General features: G+C 40.6%; 1 pseudogene across 1 annotated transcript in view; it reads left to right on the plus strand.

Moving 5' to 3' along the window:
* The window catches only part of LOC308092844 (contactin-associated protein-like 4), a 209,148-nt pseudogene that overhangs the window by 69,259 nt on the left and 123,938 nt on the right, over positions 1-15,951 (plus strand). Inside the window, exons 7-8 of the transcript in view lie at positions 9,368-9,549; positions 11,561-11,701. The product of the transcript in view is annotated as a contactin-associated protein-like 4 (transcript). The remainder of the gene's footprint in view (positions 1-9,367; positions 9,550-11,560; positions 11,702-15,951) is intronic.

The following is a 15,951-nucleotide window of genomic DNA, read 5'->3' on the forward strand; positions in this document are numbered from 1 at the left end:
GTGTCCTCATCCTCCAGTGCATTCTGGGTAATTCTTTAATTTATGCTTTGTCGTACCCCAAAAAACACTGTTGCTGTTCTATACGCTCACAACGCGGACGTTGATATATGATGCATTGTGAGCTTGTAGATCGGCTGTTTTCGTTTTCCGCGATGCCGTTCATGTGACAAAGTATAAATCGGGCTTATAAGGGGTAATAGTGAGTGTACAGTAGCTGACATAATTAAGATAGTGTCAGAGAGAGAAGCCGGGTCATGCTTATTACAGTATAAGGCAGGAGGCATATTGCATAACATATTATGTGAAGGGAGGTATGATGCATGCATCTCCAGTGTGCTGTATTAATTATACAGTAGCCCTTTGGTATAGCCACCTGCACGTGTGAATGTGTCAGGTGTGCTATAGGAATGGCATGGCTTTAACCTCATGAACCCTGGAGTCCCTATTCTGGGCAACGTCATTATTGATTTATTGATTGATTGATTGATTGATTGATTGATTGATTGATTGATTGATTTATTGATTTATTGATTTATTGATTTATTGATTGATTGATTGATTTATTGCAGTGTTAATTTTGTCGACTAAAAGGTCCTTACACACCGGGGCGATTTTTTTCATGCGAATAATACGTTTTTTTTTAAAACCTTATAAAGTCAATGCAAGCCTCCACACCAGTTTCGCGGAGCGAAAAAAGCGTCTTTTAATTATTCGGAACGAGTCCGAATTTTGCGTATATTCGCATATTCGCCGGTGTGTAACCGCCTTAAGGCTTTGATATTTAGTCGACTAAGACTAGACTAAGGCTAAACAATTTCAGATAACTAAAATAGGACTAAAACTAAATGGCGTGTTATTCAAAAGACTAAGACTAAGACTAAATCAGAATTTGCTGTCAAAATTAACACTGATTTATTGATTGATAATGTGATTGATTACACAATAATACATGTCATCAACAAATATAAACACTATATGTACAAAGGAGAAAAAGGAAAAACGACAGCAGTGAATGGGAATTTACATTTACCTCTCTTTGAGGTCTCCTGACAGATGTATTTTTTTAGGCTAGTTTTGAAAGAAAGTGTTACACATCTTTGATAGATGGTGTCAGGCCTTTTCCACGTTTTGGTGGCAGAGTAGTAGAATAGGTGAACATTTGGTGAATGTGATGCCTATAGTGAGCTTGTAGATCGGCTATTTGCCCGCAAAGAGATTTGGTGCAGGAAAAAAAAGAAAGAAAGGCAAAGGAGGAGTGAAAGTGTAGACCCCCCCCCCCCCCCCCCGCCTCCTCTGCAGAAACCAGCTATGTCCAAAATATTAACTTTTCAGGAAAAGTTTAAAAAAAAAACTCAACACTGCCTCATCAAAATTGTTGCAGTATGGTGACTTTATACATCGTCAGATACTTGAATGTCTGTTCTTATATTATCATCACTTTACCCAAATCCAGCTCAAGTGGAGTTAACTCTTAAACTGAAAGGGTTTTTCAAAAATAGTACTCAAAAACTGCCAGCAGTTTTCACAGTAAATTTTTTTATTTATTTTTCCGTTTACTTTTTAACATTGAAGTGAAAGGAGCAGCAACTTTTTGGAAAAAGTTATCTCCTGGTTCTTTGTGAAGAACGGAAAAATGGAAAAACCAAAAAAATAAATAATATTTTTTTCTTTTTTTTCTTCTTTTTTTTTCTTTTTTTTAAAGCGTTTATAAACGTTTTTGGCAGGCAGAGAGTTAAGATACTTTTGACCAGTGGATGTGGACAGTGATCCTGAGTTGGAGTTTGAGGTGGTTTGAGGATCCAATGGAGTTAGGAGGAGGTTTAGTCAGAAGGGCTTTTTAATACTTTCCAATCGGTTAAATATTTGTAAAATCCACACACACAGACATAAAAGCTGCTCAATAGCAGAAATAAAAAAGTTGAAATGCTAATATAGGACGTTTGCGCCCGACAGCGACAAACTGTAAGTGGAACCTCTTTCTATCTGCCGTCCCTCTGTTGTTGGGTACGTCATTATAAACATTTTCAAAGGTTTGCAGAACATTTTAAAGAATGAAAATAACTCTCACGTCTTGTGTGAGCTAGCTTGTTAGATGTGCTATTTTAGAAAAACTACTTCTGAATAGGGCGTATAAGTGGTTATTGTGTCCTTTCACTTTGGTTGGTTTCACGGCACAAAGTGGAAGAATGTCTTTTTCTTTGCAATGTTTTGAAGCCAGACTTTTAATTCCACCCTCCTACCATGACACCATTTTGTGAGTCAGTCAGGGGGATTTCAGCATTCATTCAGTTTCCTTTGGGGTTGAGTGCCACCTGAGAGTGAAACGCTGAGACAATTACACCAGTCTGTCTTCCCATAAAAACCTGTCATTGTCTTTTCTTCATAATTAGATTTAGCCTCCCAGTTAACTCTTTAAGACCTAAGAATCAGTGTTTTTCTTTTCTTTCTTTGGCTATTCAAAAATAGCAGATCTACAAGCTCATAGCGCGGCACTCGATCTGCTATTTTTTTTAATTTGTGATAATGTGTGCCAAATACTTTGAATATATATTTTTAAAGCGAACATTTTTAACTCAAATCTTTGCTTTTGGGGGGCCCCTGGAACAACATATTTTGAGATGGCGGTCTGCGGCCAAATACATAGCATTTTGAGGGGGTTCTTGACATGAAAAAAGTTTGAGAACCACTGATATTATGGCAACTTAAGTTTTTTCAAAAAACATTTAGGATTTAGAAGACATGTGTAGAACCCACCAGAAGCAAAGATTTGAGTTACAAATGTTTGCTTTAAAAAATATGTATTCAAAGATTTGCACACATTTTAACGATTTTTCAAAAAATTGCAGATCTACAAGCTCATAGCGAGGCACTCTGTGACGCGCTATGAGCTTGTATATCTGCTATTTTAAAATCTTAAAATGACACAGATGCGTTCCCGGCCTTAATGGTTTAAAGAGTACATAATGGAACAGTAGACAGAATACGATTAGGAGATGCTATGTGCTGGTGGAGCTGTCAGGATGTTAGGAGGCTGAAAAGTGGGATGTCGAAGGCAAAGCGGATATAAATGCCAGACTTTGCTGGCAGTTCATCACACTTTGTTTTTAGGATATTGTCACAGCGGCATCTTTATGGATTTATTCAGGTTGGAAAGCTCTGCAGAGACAGACAGGGAAAAGCAAGGGCAAGACGTCTGACAGCCCAATGCGGTGTGTTGTGTCACTGCTAGATTCTTAACCCATTCAATGCGGGAACGCATCTGTGTCATTTTAGATTTTTTTGCTATAACCATTATTTTATAGTTTGGGCTATTCAAAAATAGTAGATATACAAGCTTGTAGCTTAGCACCAAGTGCCGCGATATGAGCTTGTCGATCTGCATTTCTTTTTAATAAATCTTGAACATTTTGTGCAAATCTTTGAATATATATATTTTTAAAGCGTTACATTTGTAACTCAAATCTTTGCTTCTGGATGTCCTCGGAACAAAATATTTTTTTGTACCCATTTTCACGATTTTTCAAAAATCAAGCTCATAGCCGCGCTATGAGCTTGTAGATCTGCTATTTTTGAATAGCTCAAAGGAATCTTAAAATTACACAGATACTTTCCCGGTCTTAATGCATTAAAGGTGTCTTTGCACATGACAAGCGATCTGTGCTCTGCGTTCACCATTACGTATGGCGTAGGACAGTCAGCATAATGCTATTATATCCCCCTATTCCCCATCCCTGTCACACCCATGGAACTAACAAGGCCTGGACATTAAAATAAGAAATAAAAAACACACCGGATTTGGATTATTTAAAAATTTTTGTTCAAGTTTTGTCATGAAGTTTGGAAATTTGTGAAACGCACAGGATTGGTTTCATAAGTACTTTGTATATACTTCTGTGTTGTTTGTTTTTGTCGTTATGAAGCAGCATACCGTAGTTAACCCTTGCGAATGTATATGTTAAGTCCACAAAAGGCCAATTTCAATAATAACAATTGCTCCAATGAAATCGGCGGTCTCTGGCGCTGCACTAGTATAGTGACTCCCAAGACAAATTCAATTCAATTCGATTTTATTAAAGTGTCAAATCACAACAAGTTGTCTCAAGACACTTTACATGTAGAGAAGAGACCCGACAGTCCCACCCTGAGCGAGCAATTTTGCGACAGTGGCAACGAAAAACTCCCTCTTAACTGGACGAAACGTCAGGCAGACCCTAGGCTCTAGGGTGGGGGGGCCTTCTGCCTCGACCGTGTCGGGGGGGAAAGAAGAGAGAGAGAGAGGGAGAGACAGAGGAGAGACAGAAAGAGATACAAGTAGTAGCAATAACAGTAATAGCAAATATAATAGTGTAAGATAGTATATAATACAAGTAAGACGCGCGAACGCTGGAAGCGAACGCAGCTCGAAAATATTGTGTATTTACGGACTTGTAATCCGTGTTATTTCACCGTGATGGGGAGAGAACATTGACTGTGTGTGTGTGTGTGTGTGTGTGTGTGTGTGTGTGTGTGTGTGTGTGTGTGTGTGTGTGTGTGTGTGTGTGTGTGTGTGTGTGTGTGTGTGTGTGTGTGTGTGTGTGTGTGTGTGTGTGTGTGTGTGTGTGTGTGTGCGTGCGTGCGTGCGTGCGTGCGTGCGTGCGTGCGTGCGTGCGTGCGTGCGTGCGTGTGTTTTGCAGGCTGTTGTGCATTTTAATCAGAGCATTATCTAAATTCCTGCACTCTGGCGCCCTCTGGGGGCCAGAGTGCACAGTGCATGCACACAGACAGACACACACACACACACACACACACACACACACAACCCAAGCACGGTTACATAGTAAGCTCCACTTGGTCGCGCGACCGCGTTCGCAAATATAATATAGTACACCAATAATGTTATATGGTATATATGGTATAATATAAGAATGTTGATAATATACCTGTATAGTATAATCTAGTATAATAGAGTAGCAATCCACAGTCGTGCTCCAGGGAGAGGCCCGGTCCGCAGTCACACTCTTGATCTGCAGCTGGTGGTCCGTAATAACAGTCCATGGAACTGCGAAGTGGGAGACACAAAAAACTCCGGGGAGCGGGTCCCCGCATGTGGAATTAGTGGCAGGCCTTACTGGAGCGTCATGCCATCTCCGGCATCATTAGTCCATGGGCCCAGGCCAGATCTTTCACTGATCAGGGACACCCAAGGTGTCAAATTCTAGTTTGGTATTTTGAAAAGGTCTATATCCCTAGATAATATTTCAACATGATAGCCCTTCCCAAGTAGTAGCTTAGTCCCAGTTATCAGCCTTCAATGACACCAACCATAGATCCAAAGAATGAAAAAAAACGTCTAACCTTTTTTGAATAGAACATGTCATACAGAGGGGAAAAAACTTTATTCAATCTCTTTCATTCACTTATTTAACCACATGAACCATGCCTATTCTGGGGCAAACATTCAGCAAATGGCATGTCTACAAGCTCACAACACCTCATGTTGTGATACGATGTGAACAGCACTTTCACTAATCGGGGTCACTCAAGTGCAACATTTGCTAATTCTAGTTTTGAATTTTGAATAGGTCTATATCCCTAGATGATATTTGATCATGATAGCCTTTCCCAAGTGGTAGCTTAGTCACAGTTATCAGTCTTCAAAGACACCAACCATATATTCAAATAATGAAGAAAGCGTGCCACTTTTTTTTAACAGAACATGTCATACAGAGGAAAAAAATCAATAATTTTCTCTCTTTCATTCACTTTAATAATAATAATAATAATAATAATAATTGTAATAATAATAATAATAATAATAGTAGCTTGAATTTATATAGCGCCTTTACTTTACTGTACTGTATGTATATAATATGTTTTTTTATAAGAAACAAATCCAAGAAGCTATAGCTTCAGTCCATGGATCCTGAGACACTGGAGAGAAAGAGACAGATTCACACGCACATTCCCACTAGGCCGAGGAAGAAACGCCACCCATTTGACATTGGCCTGTTATAGCGCCACCAGCAGGTCTAATTTAGCAAAACACATTTTTGGAACAAAATGCCACAAATCATGAATGCAGTGTCCGATTGCCGTGAAAGGCCTGAGAAGAAATGGCACCCTTTTCACATTGGCCTATTGTAGCGCCACCAGGAGGCCACAATAACGTACCTGACCTGGCGGAGACCTGTGCTCCGAGGAGCACTTTTTCTAGTTAAATATACAATCTCCTTTAAATGGTTTGAATTCACAGACATTCATCATCATAATGTCATAATGTCCATCATCATTATGTCCATCCATAAAACACTCTCTCTCCTCCCTTATCTCTCTCTCTCTCTCTCTCTCTCTCTCTCTCTCTCTCTCTCTCTCTCTCTCTCCAACCCTCCCTCAATCACTCCCTATAACTATTCCATCTCAGTTCTTTCCACTCTGACCCTGTGTCTCTGTTGGTTGTTTCACACAATTTGCAAAATGTTCCTCTCCAAAAGGAATGGAAGCAGTGGAGCGTCACATGTCTAAACAATCAACAATAAACAGACCATCCTCATCTGACTCCATGAGGTTATGCCAGGGCCCTCATTTATTTATATAATTTAAGTTATTTTTCATATTGTCTCCCCTGTGCAATTGTTGTTTACAAAACCTGAATGGCAAACAGAAATATTACTTTTTACACACGCACACACACGCACGCACGCACACGCACACACACGCACACTCATTTCTGTGCTCTCAGAGTTCAATTAACAGTGTGTACATTCCCTTGGATCTTTCAGCAGAACCTCCCTTTACACCTCTCTCTCTCTCTCTCTCTCTCTCTCTCTCTCTCTCTCTCTCTCTCTCTCTCTCTCTCTCTCTCTCTCTCTCTCTCTCTCCATACTTATAAAGAGATATAGATTCAGTTCATTTGCATGTGTTGTTTCATCATTAATAACGTCCTGCTGTCTTCTTAACCGCAGCTGTAGTGGATTTGTAGAATCGTGCATTTTATCTTATTGATGTTGGTTGGTCCTCCGTGGCAGTATGCAGATATACACACCCATCATTAATGAGGTGGGGGGGGGGACAGGGGGTGTGGGGGAGGGGGGGGGGGGGGTGACCTCTGTGTGCTGCTCTCAGTGTGAGACGGAGGGGAAATTAAAATGTTCCGCAGCACTAAGGGAGTCTGGGCTGTTTGCTGCCCTCCTTCATCTGGCTTCTCCTCACCAGGCATGATGGGGTTCAGATAAATAGATAAATAAGTGGAAAAGATCACACATGAAAGGACAGACAGACGTCTTGGAGGAAATGAGTAGGTCATGAGTAGGTCAGTTAACTGGAGTAAACATGGATGAATGGATCAGATCAGATAAGATGGAGAGAACCATAACGGACAGTCCAGGATGATGATAGCATGTAGCATGTAGCATGTGTAGGGTGACCACCTCCAAACAGGACCATTCAGGGACATATGAACCCGTTTTGCGGGACATCGCGGACCCGCGTGCTAAAAAAAAAAACGCGGTTCTGGGCGGATTGGGTTAGTTTTTTTTTCTCCAGTTTTTGGTTTCTTTATTTCGGTTTTAGGGGTAGGATTAGGGTTAGTTTATAGTTATGTTATTTAATTCTTATTTTTGCCTGATTTTACAGATTTATTATAAAAAAAAAATATGTCTTTCTTTTTTTTAATCTTTGATTTTCGGGACAATGCTCTGCTTGTGCGGGACGCACGCGGGACAGAGGGTCCAATTTCGGGACGGGTGGTCACCCTAAGCATGTGTCCATTTTGACATCTTGGAGACAACTAAGTTGTTTGATCGAGAGCCATCGAGACCAGGGTTGCCATGTCTGCTCAAGTCATTATACGTGACTTTGGGCTTGTTTTTCTGTAAAGTATAGCTTGTAAATATTGGTAGCTGCGGGTTGTGGGTTTTTGGGCTTGTCTCTTTGAGTGTAAATAAAAAAACATCACATGGATGCACCTGGGACGTATCATCATTGTTGTAGCCTGGGGTCGACGGGTGTTTCGGGTCTCGCAACAACATACACCCTCGCCCAGGTGACCCAGCCGGGGTTGATAAGCCCCCGACTTACGTCCCAATAGCTACCCACGATCAGTCCTCTTAGGACAAGACAGGGCCCCTCAGTCCACTTCTCCAGAACTCCGATAGTGTAGTTGCTGATTTAGGCTTGTTTCTAAAGTGTAGTTGTTTATTTGGGCTTGTTTCTAAAGTGTAGTTGTTTATTTGGGCTTGTTTCTAAAGTGTAGTTGTTTATTTGGGCTTGTTTCTAAAGTGTAGTTGTTTATTTGGGCTTGTTTCTAAAGTGTAGTTGTTTATTTAGGCTTGTTTCTAAAGTATAGTTGTTTATTTGGGTTTGTTTCTAAAGTGTAGTTGTTTATTTAGGCTTGTTTCTAAAGTGTAGTTGTTTATTTGGGCTTGTTTCTAAAGTGTAGTTGCTGATTTGGTCTTGTTTCTAGAGTGTAATTGTTTATTTGGGCTTGTTTCTAAAGTGTAGTTGTTTATTTGGGCTTGTTTCTAAAGTGTAGTTGTTTATTTGGGCTTGTTTCTAAAGTGTAGTTGTTTATTTGGGCTTGTTTCTAAAGTGTAGTTGTTTATTTGGGCTTGTTTCTAAAGTGTAGTTGTTTATTTAGGCTTGTTTCTAAAGTATAGTTGTTTATTTGGGTTTGTTTCTAAAGTGTAGTTGTTTATTTAGGCTTGTTTCTAAAGTGTAGTTGTTTATTTGGGCTTGTTTCTAAAGTGTAGTTGCTGATTTGGTCTTGTTTCTAGAGTGTAATTGTTTATTTGGGCTTGTTTCTAAAGTGTAGTTGTTTATTTGGGCTTGTTTCTAAAGTGTAGTTGTTTATTTGGGCTTGTTTCTAAAGTGTAGTTGTTTATTTGGGCTTGTTTCTAAAGTGTAGTTGTTTATTTGGGCTTGTTTCTAAAGTGTAGTTGTTTATTTGGGCTTGTTTCTAAAGTGTAGTTGCTTATTTGGGCTTGTTTCTAGAGTGTAACTTTGCGTATTTGTTGTTTAAACCAGTGCTTCTCAAACATTTTAATTTCATGGACCCCCAAATGAATATGTATTTGCCCATCGACCCCCCCCCCCCCCCCTTCTAAAAATATCTGGTCCCAGGGACCCCCGGCGGAGTCTCAAAGAGTCTCAAAGAGTCTCAAAGAGTCTCCCACTGAGCAGCAAGCCGGTTATCAAATTATTGGCTTAGTTAGGAATGTGACAAAAAAAAAAAAAAATCCTCCATGGATTCAAGGCTTCGTGGGGTGTGTAAATGATAGAAAATAGGTCTTAGTTTTTTATTCAGTGAACTACTCCTTTAAGTAACAAATCTGAATACTTTATTCCACCACTGCATTTTAACTGAACACCCTTCCTATATATTGTGTTCCAGACAGGACGCCCCCCTCCGGCCCCCCCGGCCAGCGTCTGCTGTCCCTGGGCAGCCTCCTGGACGACCAGCAGTGGCACCATGTGGAGCTGGAGAGGCTGGGCGCTCAGCTCAACCTCACTGTGGATAAAAGCACCGTGCAGACCCTCCTCCCTGCTCACTTTACACACTGGGACGTCACACAGGTAACCCAGCCACCCACCCACCCACCACAACACTGTCTCACTCCCCAAAAGGCATATTGTGACTTTAATTGTGACCAAACTTCAACATGTGACATGCAGTGTTCATTTCGTCGACTAAAACTATGACGAAAAATGTCTGTCGACTACCTTTTTATCACTGGCGAAAACTAAATAAAAACTAAGCTATGATGACTAAAACTAAGACTAAATATATTGACAATTTCATCAACAAATAAAAACCGACTAAAATGGGACTAAAATGGGACTAGTGGAGAAGAGATCCAGTAGAACTAAAAGACAAGTCATTTTATGTTTGGTTGTGCGCGGGTGTTGTGCTCTGTTGTGAGCTTGTAGATCGGCTATTTTCAGCATGCAACCAAGTGTAAAATCAGCCATTACGACGCCATCAAGGCACCGCCACAATACATTTTAGTCGACTAAATCAACTGTAGATTTAGTCGACTATAATCTTTATGCATTTCCTAATCTCTAAAATATGACTAAAACTAAAAGGATTTTTTCAAAAGACTATGACTAAAACTAAATCAAAATTTTCTGTCAAAATTAACACCGTCTCACTCCCCAAAAGGCATATTGTGACTTTGTGACCAAACGTCAACATGTGACGTGAAGAGGTGGAAAAAGGCACTTTCCGGGACTTCCGCATTACAGCAACGTGGAAGTCCAGTTCTCAGCGTTTTTTTACGATCCGACCAAGGAACGGTCTCAAGCGGACTTGAGCCACGGGAGGCACCGCCGAGTGAGCTAAAGCGAGCGAGTCGCCGTGCCGAGCGCTGCGAAGTCCGCTTTGAGCCGACTCGGCGGTGACTGCTCATAAGTCCGACATCCCACTACTCTGACTACGTGGCTTCCGTGTGCCGTTAGGGTTAGGGATAGGGTTAGTAATGTCGGAACAATGACATGTAACCGACTCAGCGCCGTCCGAGTTATGTCACGATAGGCACAGAATCGTAAATCATATATTCCCCAAAATACTTTTTTTGCCCCCCCCCCCTTCAAGTCACATGTTTGGTAAAAAAAAATATATATATGACTTTCTTTTTGTGAGACAGTGTTAACCACAACTGCACAATTGTTTGGACCTATGAAACACATACAGTACTGTGCCTTTTATCCTACCATTATGTACAGTAACCGTCATGTAGGGGAGAGCAGCTAAGATTGTAACATTTTTCACTTTTCTGTCTTTTACTCGGCGATCGTTTTACCTACATAATTTTCAAGCAAAGAACCTACACATGTCTGCTATAATAAACCACTTAAAGTTTTTCAATTGATAAAACAGGTCGTGAGTTATTAAACCGAAAGTGGACGCTGTTCCGACGTTACATTTTAAGCGCTTATCAGACTAATTGTAACAGCCATAGTTACAAAAGTAACACTGCTAAAAAACGGCATTAAACAAATCGTTTTCAGCTTAAATCAATTATATTCATTTCAAGCAACTGTTTTACATTGTTTTCATACCAAGGATGTGATAAGATAATGTATCAAACGTAAGGAATTTATGAAATCTTACCGGGATGGCAGTTTGAGTGAATTCCATGGGAAAATCCATTGATTACACTTAAACAGATGGGTGTTACAATCGGGTCGCTCTGTGCTCCACTGCTTTGGCTTTGTTTAAAGAACAGAACTAACGTGCATAGAGTAATAAAACGATGTAAACTGATGAAGAACAGATACATGCAGATAACCATGTGGATTTTAGCTCGACAACATTAAAGGAAAGATTTGTAGACCAAAGATACTCAAGGTGAATTTTTGTACTAACTTTAAGATAAATCAGTTTTTCTGCGATAACTTTCTCTAGTCTGGATGAAAATACTTCCTACTTCCTGGGCACGTTCATTACAGCACTGGTCACATACTGATGTGATGACGTTATGAGAAAATTGACCAATCAAGAGAAAACATGCTTGTTGCAACCATGACGCGTTACAATCTTGGCGGCTCTCCCCTACTGTATTATTGTTTTGTGCCTAAACAGCTGAGTGTGGGAGCTGTCTCTCAGAGAGCCGTGGTCTCCAAGAAGAGGACCTTCTTCCACGGCTGCCTGGAGAACGTGCTCTACAACGGCCTCAACCTCATAGACATGGCCAGACACAACAGCCACCAGGTCACCGTGACGGTCAGTTCGTTTACGGCGGTTCTCGACCTTTTTCTGGAGCTATAGGGCCCACTTGAAAACATTGAAAGCTTTCGCGGCCCACCCCACCTGACCACTTAACAAGTGGGGCAGATGGGTGGGTCACGTTGCATTATTCATTTCAATGATCAATCAATCGATTGTTTTCCACCTTGGATCAATAGAATTCACATAGTATACTTAAATGTTTTATTTATTCGTATCACTGTTTTATATTAACCCATTAATACCTGGAACGCATCTGTGTCATTTTTTGATTTGAGCTAAAAGGCATTATTTTACACTTTGGCTATTCAAAAATAGCAGATCTACAAGCTCATAGCGCGGCACCGAGTGCCGCGCTACGAGCTTGTAGATCTGCAATTTTTGAAAAATCGTGAAAATGTGTGCAAATCTTTGAATATCTATTCTTTTAAAGCGAACATTTTTAACTGAAATCTTTGCTTCTGGGGGTCCCTGGAACAAAATATTTTGAGATGGGGGTCGGCGGCCAAATACATATAATGTTGGGGGTCCTTGACATGAAAAAGTTTGAGCACCACTGACATAGAAACATACGTTTTTCAGAATTCTGTTTGGGATTTAGAAGACATTTGTAGAATCAATTCAATTCAATTTTATTAAAGTGTCAAATCACAACAAGTTGTCTCAAGACACTTTCGGCTTCAGGTCTTAATGGGTTAACCCTTTGACTGCCAATTACGAGACATGCTATATTCAACGGCCTATAACTAGCGAACGGGGGGGTTGCAATGATTATTCATTTTACGTGGAAGCACAGAGAAAGCCTCCGTGTTTAGCAACAATCGGGGGATCGATCATACTGGAGATAAATATTATGTGACTAGTTGAAAAGGTAAGGAAAACTGAAAAATCGCTGGCAGTGGCTTATAGCAAACAATGTTTTATTTCTGGCAGTCAAAGAGTTAATGTTACTGTATTATAAAAAAAATATGAGTGTTTTGCCAATTATTTGGGGGCCAAAAGACAAGCCAAGAACGTACGTACCCCTGGGGGACCCCGGGCAATTAAGTATGAAAATGTGGGTTTTTGATATGTGGATAGATGACCTTACGCATAAATGTGTAAATGTCTGTCTGTCTCTCTCTCTCTCTCTCTCGCTCTGCTCGTGCGTGCGTGCCTGTTTGTGTGTGCCTGTGTGTGTGCCTGTTTGCGTGTGTGCCTGTGTGTGTGTGTGTGTGTGTGTGTGTGTGTGCCTGTTTGCGCTAAAGCAAAGGTGGCTTGAGGCTGCTATCATAAAATAGTGCCGAGTTTCACAGGAGCTCTGTCATCCATACATTTGTGCTTTAGAGGGAGGAGGAGGGCTCTCATACAAGGAGCTTTTAGATGTGATCTGGTGGGGGTGTGTGTGTGTGTTCCTGACCATTATACTGTATAAAGATAGCAACGCCTGATGTCCTCTGTATAACCCATTAAGACCGGGGGAAACATCTGCGTCATTTTAGATTTGAGCTACATCACTATAATAACCCATACATGGGCAACTGGTGGCCCGGGGGCCACATGCTGCCCCCACCTTCACTTAATGCGGCCCACAGGTTAATATCGGAATACTGATATATTATTGATTTCAGCTGTTACAATTCCAAACATGCAAACATGACCCGCTTTAATTACTTCAGTCTATATTAGTAGCTTAATGACTAGCATTAAAATTCTAATGTCTTTTTTATGTCCAATGTATTTGTATTTAAGTTCATAAAGTTAACATAAAGTATAACTAAATGCATTTGAAATTAAATAAAAATGTAACTTTTCAGGATTCCAATTCAAAAATAGAAAAAAAGAAATCTGAATTCCCAATTCAAAAATAGCAAAAATAGCAGATCTACAAGCTCAAGACTATTTTTGCTACTTTTGTGTGACATAAAGAATGGCCCGACAGTATGTGGCCCTCTAGAGTGAGCGTGGAAATACAGTGGCCCCCTCTCCATCATCAAAGTTGCCCCCACCCCTGGTATAGATGCTGACCCGTTGCTATAACCACTTAAACCATCATTCTATACTTTCAAAAACAGCAGATATACAAGCTCGTAAGCGTGTCACGTTTTGAAAAAATCACGAAGAAGACATTTTGTTGAATGGGCCTCAGCTCTGAATGGGATAAGGAACCTGCACTTGCAATCTATCAACAACTGCAGCCTCAGCAATAGACAGACCTGGGGTCATTACCGCTGTTCACAAAAACACAAAGTATAGCATAATGGATATATGGTCGCTGTCGGGTGGAAAAGCTTGTATACGTCCTCAGATTTTTTCTTTTAGTGAAAAAGTGGGGAAAGAACCTGTGTTTCTGTGTTCCAGTGGATCCAGTATGCTGTAGTTGTTATTTAGTCCAAGCTACTTTTCATTCGTTCAGCATTCATAAAACCCTAACCTCGCATCACCAGTCTTTCCACCTCGGAGGAAAGCCTGGTGTTCGTTACTAAAGACCCATATGATCCGGTCTACTGAAAAAAAAAAAAAGAAAGAATCCTCTTTCCGGATTCTGCCCATCCGGTTTTTGCGGTGCCGCTTTGTTTTGGTTCCCCAATCCCTATTTAAATGGAATTTCCCCGTGGGATAATACAGACGCTAAATAGTCTCCGGATAGTGCACGCATATTTATATTTAATAAATAAGCTAAACTATGCCGAATCAAGGATTTTATTAGCACGGACCTATTTTGTGGTGAGACGTGTTTCTGGTTCTGCCCATCCGGTCACTTTTCTTTTTTTCTACTTCCGCTCCCGACCGGATCATATACCCGAAAAGGAATGATGCCCAGGCTAATAAAACCCACAGACACACGTAAATACTTTCACTTTAACTTTAAAATGAATTAATAAAAATAATTTGGAAATAGTGAAAATAGCTGATCTACATGCTCAGCGGCTTGTACCGTCGATCCGATATTGTCACTACTTTTGTGTGACACTCTTTTTTTTAAAAACATTTTTATCCCACGATTTTGTAACCCCATTTTTTACACCCAGTGCCAATTGTCTATGTAATCCTGGGAACTACACTCCCTCTGCCAACCTAGGGAGGCCAGGGCAGAGCTCATGCCTCCTTCAATGCATGAGAGCCAACTGACCACCTTGTCACCCGACAGTGAAGAGGTTTCCCGGTTAGACGTAGCGCCTGGAAGGAACACGTTATTCCAACCAGTTCCTTTCCCCTCCATCAGGCGCCCCGGCTGGCCAGGGGGAGGCAGTATAGAGACCAGGATTACTGCATGTTTTTGTGAGGGTACCTACCCTAGGGGACACGGGGAGAACATGCAAACCCCACACAGAAAGGCCCTTTCACCAACCCCACCTAGTGGTTATACCCCCCACATAGTTATTGTTATACAAGAGAGTGTGACAGACTGTGACACTCTTGTATAACAATAACAATTTTCATCAGGAGAGAGTGCCCATTTATCAGCTTCATTTTTATAGTGTTCCAGTTCCAATCTTGTCTGCTCAACTTCCAATTTCACCTCTGTATCCTGACTGAGTTCTCTATCCTGATTGGATAAAATTGTTATCCCGACTTGGAAATGCATTTTCTGTTCAATAGAGAGCTGGAGAGACATGGAGACTCCTGTTACTGAACAAACACTCTATAGCAATAAGTACTATCAGAATATAGAACACTTATTTAAACCAAAGAAAATCACTTACTCTATACCTTTTAACTCATTCACTGCCCAGAGTTTTTCAAAACAGTCTGCAGCCAGTGCCAGCGTCTTCTTGACGATCCACAGAATATTTTGCTCCAGGAGGATCAACACACAGAGTGTCGCAAAAGATGGATGAGTGTCTCTGCTTCCATCGTGGAAAAAAAGCGTGTCACCGCGACCCTCCGTTCTTTAGTTATTGGCTGTTGAATATAGCTTGTTCTCGTAGAAAAAAACAAGAAAGCAGAGAAAGATGTATTTTTCTAAATCCTTTAACATTGTAGTGGATGGAGTGAAAATGTTTTACATGTGGTAATTTCTGGGTGGATCCTTCTCTCGAAGTCGTAGGATCACTAAGATCACGAAGAGCGGCATCTAGCGTAATCACTTAAAAAATACCAAAAATAGCAGATCTACAAGCTCAAAACGTGTCGCAGTGCGACGCGTTTTGAGCTTGTAGATCTGCTATTTTTGGTATTTTTGAATTGGGAATTCAGATTTCCTTTTTGCTATTTTTGAATTAGAATCCTGAAAAGTAACATTTTTATTTAATTTCAAATGCATT

Source organism: Gymnoscopelus braueri (assembly GCF_963280865.1).
Source record: "Gymnoscopelus braueri genome assembly, chromosome: 10".
NCBI lineage: Eukaryota > Metazoa > Chordata > Actinopteri > Myctophiformes > Myctophidae > Gymnoscopelus > Gymnoscopelus braueri.